The sequence below is a fragment of the Brachyhypopomus gauderio genome, unplaced genomic scaffold (assembly GCF_052324685.1).
Source record: "Brachyhypopomus gauderio isolate BG-103 unplaced genomic scaffold, BGAUD_0.2 sc65, whole genome shotgun sequence".
NCBI lineage: Eukaryota > Metazoa > Chordata > Actinopteri > Gymnotiformes > Hypopomidae > Brachyhypopomus > Brachyhypopomus gauderio.
Window position 1 is genome coordinate 139,001 of NW_027506886.1, and position 6,000 is coordinate 145,000.

At 44.5% G+C, this 6,000-nt stretch overlaps 1 protein-coding gene across 2 annotated transcripts in view; it reads right to left on the reverse strand.

Annotated features, from left to right (window-relative positions):
• Positions 1–4,889: 4,889 nt before the first annotated feature.
• izumo1 (izumo sperm-oocyte fusion 1) overlaps positions 4,890–6,000 on the reverse strand; it is a 7,054-nt gene continuing 5,943 nt past the window's right edge. The window contains exon 9 of one of the 2 annotated variants that reach the window (XM_076989041.1): positions 4,890–6,000. This exon is cut by the window's right edge and continues 506 nt beyond it. The gene's annotated coding sequence lies outside the window, so the exon portion shown is untranslated. The other variant, XM_076989040.1, reaches the window with a different exon arrangement.

Consider the following 6,000-nt stretch of genomic DNA (forward strand, 5'->3'; position numbering starts at 1 on the left):
GGGGGGGGGGGGGTCGCGAAATTTACCGGAGCCTAAAAGGGGGGTCGCACAGTGAAAAAGGTTAAGAACCCCTGCACTAGACTTTAGTGTGTCAGTATCTCATCTCACTAGACTTCACTGTGTCCCTGTGTCTCATCTCACTAGACTTTACTGTGTCCCTATGTCTCTTCACACTAGAATTCACTGTGTCCCTGTGTCTCATTTTACTAGACTTCACTGTGTCCCTGTGTCTCATCTCACTGGACTTCACTGTGTTCCTGTGTCTCATTTTACTAGACTTCATTGTGTCCCTGTGTCTCATCTCACTAGACTTCACTGTGTCCTTGTATATCATCTCACTAGAATTCGCAATGTCCCTGTGTCTCATCTCACTAGACTTTACTGTGTCCCTGTGTTTCATCTCACTAGACTTCGCAGTGTCTCTGTGTCTCATCTCACTAGACTTCGCAATGTCCCTGTGTCTCATCTCACTAGACTTCACTCTGTCCCTGTGTCTCATTTTACTAGACTTCACTCTGTCCCTGTGACACCCATTCATTACCGCGTGTGAGGAGCCGTGTTGTGTTTCACTGGTGTAGCAGGAGAGTGAGAACCGGGACACGTCCACACCCAGAGCTGCAGCTGAGCGTGGAGACTCACCGGAACCATGGTGCCATGAAGTGACGTCGCGGGCGGTGACGGCGTGTTTGGTGATGGTGATGTAGCAGTGCAGGTGTCGTGTTTGGGAGAGCCCATGAGGTGTGTGTTCAGGGTGCATCAGCCACACATGCGTGTTTACCATACACAACCCCTGTGATGGAGGTTTGGGGCTCATGCCTATAGCAACACACTTGTTGCACAATTGCAGGAGTGCACAGCGTGACTACAATATTAAGGAAATATTAAGTCATTTGGTGAAACTCAGTCTCAAGTGAAATGTTTTCCATTTGACCATGACATGAGTATTTAAAATCTTAGTCATAGAGAAAATGTTAAAATGTCAGCATATTAGTGCCGGTAAAGTCTGATATAATGATGGGAATTACTGTTGTGGAATAAAAAATTTTTTTGTTTATTTTTAGACTAGTTCAATAATGTAGTATGTATTTTTATGTAACAGTAATTATACTATATATACTATATATATACATATACGTGTGCAGTGGATTGGGTTTGTGTGTGTGCGTGTCTGTGTGTGTGTCACATGTGCAGTGGATGGGGGGGGTCACTTGGACTTTATTCCTCCTGTTTTCAGTCTTCATCTGTGTGTGTTCTGTGGTGCAGCTACTGTTGTAATGCCCCCATTTCCCCCATAGGCATGAAAAAAGGAATCTTGTATTGTGCTCATTCTCTTCCTCAGCTGGAGAGATGCTTGCTCTTCCTCTCCTGTCGTTTCTCTTAAGCAGGCCCTGGCTCCCTCCCACACCGCCTTTCAGTCATGCTCTCACACTACTGCCTACACCCTGCTCACACTCTCACACTACTGCCCACACTACTGCACTATTACTACAAAAAAATCCTTCACACTCTGCCTGACCACTTTACACTGGAAACCAGCAGCCCAGACGATGATCGTGTATTGGTTCGGTTATGCATAAAGTCGGTTCTAATTCATTCACATTCTACTCAATAATGCTCTGACAGCTAAAACCAGTTGGGCAACTTTGGCTTTCATACAAAACAAATACGCACTACAACAAACACAGCTGCCCTCATTATGTTTGTCTGTTGACCCCACTCTCTGCTACTGAGCTCGGAGCGTGCCCTGTTGGTATGATTGGCCTGACATGACCGATATTAGTATTGAGCACCTATAAAAGTTAGATGAGGGGTGACAAAGGAATTATTATTAACTTCTGAGTAGCACATGAATGACCTTCAGCTATGGGTGTCTGCTGCAGAATCTCCGTGAGGAAGTGACAGACCTGAACTCGTGTCCTGAAACTGTGTCCTGGCTTTTTCTAGCATTAAATGCACTGATGGTGGGCTGCGAACACACACCATATCCGTCTGGAAACCGAGAGTGGTGGTGGTGGGGGGGGGGGGGTTTTGATCAGTTCTGGTGAATGTTGCACTGTAATGGAGCCCCACCTCCCCCAGCCCGACCAACAGACCCCCCCATCACTTTGAAGTGTTGAGTGGGCTAACGCAGCAGGCTTCCTCTTCCTCGGCACATCCTGTCTCTTATTTCATCATTCTGGGGGCTCGTGACGTTCTCACACTCATGTGCTAATCTGTTACCTAACTCACACTGCAGTATTATGCTTTATTATGTATTAGGTCCACCCACACGTGATATATATTTGACTTTAAGGTTACATTTATGGAAAATTCAAAAAGTTCAGACTACAGTAATTTTATGTCATGAAAGTAGGGCATTTAAGTGATTTCCTCATCTCAAACAATTTACTGAAACAAAAAGCAGTGGCAGGTATAACTCAACAAAAAATGTCAATGTCTCAATAGCTTGTTATGTGCCCATGAGTATCAATTACATCTTTACAACAGCGTATCATGCTGTTCACAAGTCGTCTTATGGTCTGCTGAGACACGGCGTCCCACTCTTCTTGAAGGGCCCTCAGGTCACTGAGGTTCTGGGGTTCAGAGTTACAAGCCTCTACACAGTGACTCAGCTGATCCTGTAGGTTTTCTATGGGATTCAGGTGTGGAGAAAGTGCAGGCCAATCCATCTGAGGAACCCCTGTCTGTGATTCATGCAGAGGCACAATGACTGGATCACTGATGTTATTTAAGTAGTGTGGGCTCGTCACTGTACCACTCACAAAGTGTAGGGCAGTTCTGTATTGACTAGACACACCTGCCCACACTGTAACACCACCAACACCACCAAAGGCATCTGGCGACAACAATGGCTGATGCATATCGCTCCCCTTGACATCTCCAACATCATAACACTCCCCGTGACGTCTCCAACATCATAACTCTCCCCTTGACGTCTCCAACATCATAACACTCCCCTTGACTTCTCCAACATCATAACACTCCCCTTGACGTCTCCAACATCATAACACTCCCCTTGACTTCTCCAACATCATAACACTCCCCTTGACATCTCCAACATCATAACGCTCCCCTTGACGTCTCCAACATCATAACACTCCCATTGACATCTCCAACATCATAACACTCCCCTTGACGTCTCCAACATCATAACTCTCCCCTTGACATCTCCAACATCATAACACTCCCCTTGACATCTCCAACATCATAATGCTCCCCTTAACGTCTCCAACATCATAACACTCCCCTTGACATCTCTAACATCATAACACTCCCCTTGACATCTCTAACATCATAACACTCCCCTTGACATCTCCAACATCATAACGCTCCCCTTGACGTCTCCAACATCATAACGCTCCCCTTGACGTCTCCAACATCATAACACTCCCCTTGACGTCTCAAACATCATAACGCTCCCCTTGACGTCTCCAACATCATAACACTCCCCTTGACGTCTCCAACATCATAACTCTCCCCTTGAGGTCTCCAACATCATAACTCTCCCCTTGAGGTCTCCAACATTGTTGGCAGCCATCATTTCTGCTCAGCGTGAATTGACTTTCATCAGTGAACAGAGCTGAGGTCAACTGGTCTCTCGTCCAGCATAAATGCTCCCTGGCCCGTGCCTGTGCCTGGTGGTGTGGTCAGGTCATCTAACACGCCGCCCACTCTGACGTAAATGGTTCTGAATGGTCTGACATGACACTTGGGTGCCTCTCCCTTAATGTGCCTGGAGTTCTGTGGCATTGATCATCTAGTTCCACAGGGCACTGTTCACAATGCAGCGGTCATCAGTGTGGGATGTGACCAAAAGACGACCCCTTGTACGCCTTTCTGTGACTCTATCTGTGTTGCAACCTGCTGACGTTCTAAGCTCAGTGGCCACTTGTGTCTGTGTACATCCTGTTTGAAGCCTCACAATTGCGAGGTGCTGTTGATCAATTGTTAGGTGTCGTCTTGGTCTCACGGTGTCAAAATGTGAACATGATGATTTGGACTGTTTAAGTACCAATTCTAACTGAACCAGGAAATGTATTGATCGATTCATGGATCAAACACCTGTTGTGAATTTTGATGTTACGATTCTTGATAGGCAACATCAAGTTGTGCAAAAATTACTGAAACATTGAACAGTTGAACATAGGTCCAAATATTTATCCTTGTGTCATGTGTGATGGAGATGGCAAGGCATATGTAAGCACGAGAATCGCTGTGGAGTCTGTGTGTGTGATCAGAGGGTGTGTGATCAGAGGGTGTGTGTGCATCTGCATACAGGTGTGTGTTTGCATGTACGTAGGGTGAAAACAGTGCACTTCTGAAGAGACAAGGAGACATACACTTACATGAGTGTAAATTTTACAACGGAGAATGGCTCTGAATAAGTGTGTGTGTGTGTGTGTGTGTGTGTCTGGGGGTGCTTGTTTGAATGTAATGTGACGACAGATATGTGGGCTGACCGTGTGGTTCCTGTCACAGGAAGTGTATAGTTTCCTGACTTCCTCTTGAGCTGGCAGTGGAAAGTGTAGATGGGTGTGAGTGCACACGGCCCACCACACCACCGTGCCCTCACTCCACCGCCCAGTTACATAGGAAAACCTAAAACAGTCTGAGGAAGTTTCCAACGCTACAGACGTTTACATAAAATAAAGGCTGATTGCTACAGAGGACACAATGAAGTGTTTACTAAAACTAGGTGAAAGGATCGTTGTTGCTGGAAGGCTTAGGAACTGGTTAAGATGTGTTCTGATGTACTGTAATAAGGGCAGAACAGGTTTGTGCTTATGCACATATTAGATCTTTAATGCATAATCTCATAAAATCATTTATTTTAGTCATTGAAGCCTCTGTTAGATAGAAGCGCTTGTGTGTTTTAACATGATTGTGATGTTGAGTTTTGGGATTTAATGACGTAAGTAATGAGTAAGCTGATGGGAACTGCTGTGAAAGAGACACAAATATGTTGGGTGAGAAAAATGGATAATTTCCTCCAAAACACCAAAACAGTTTACAGGAACCAAACTAAAAAGAAATGAGTGAAAAACCATCATGGCTTTTGTCAGGTGTTGTTCCTACAACAGTGATCAGCTGCGGTTTTGGTGAGCAGTTGTTTCACTTTTGGAGGAAGAACATTTTTGTTTCAGGGGACATACTGCAGTATGATCAACTTACTTATTTGACTTAAAATGTAATTGAATTTACTGGAGTTGTAAAACGTAATGCATCCTCATAGATACCTCATACCTCCCTGCTCAGTTCAGTTAATCCCACTCACTTAATCCCACTGGTCAATAATCCAACTCACTTAATTCCACTTTTCACTTCCTTGATCACTCTGGATCAGATATGATGGATCTGGGCTGTACCCAAGATCCACAGGTACGTAGGTCTCCAGATGGGAATCCGATGGTAATGGTTGACATACAAAGCAGAGTTTCTGTGTCATGTGCTGGTTGACAACATCAAAATTGAAGACATAATTTCCAGGACTAAAATTACTGTAAACATTTAAAAAGAAGGAAGTAAGACATACTGGTATACCCACTCATCCTCCAGTAACCTCACAACTACTGCACTTCCTACAGAAGGTCACTTGGGAAATACACAGCAAAATTCTGCAAACTGGACATGACTAAACCACAACCACAACTTGGTGCTAAAAATGACAGTGAGAATGAATCAAATCTAAATCTGGCCTTGCTAATTCCGGCCATGATAAAAAGGAAGTCCCACAGACTGATGGTTAAGTGCAGATTTTCAAATGGGGGAGGCTTTGTGTGCTTGTTTGCCACCACTGTCCCAAATGAAAGGATAATCCAGGGGTTTAACCAGTGGATTATTGGGATTATTGGGATTATTAACTGTAAAACATAACGCAAATGTAATGTAAGACATGAGACATGTTCCTTTAGCCTCCATCTCTCTCTGCTCCTCCCTGTGTGTTCTGACCTCCTGTTTGTTATTGGTTCATCACGAATAACGTATGCCTTTTCCCTCATT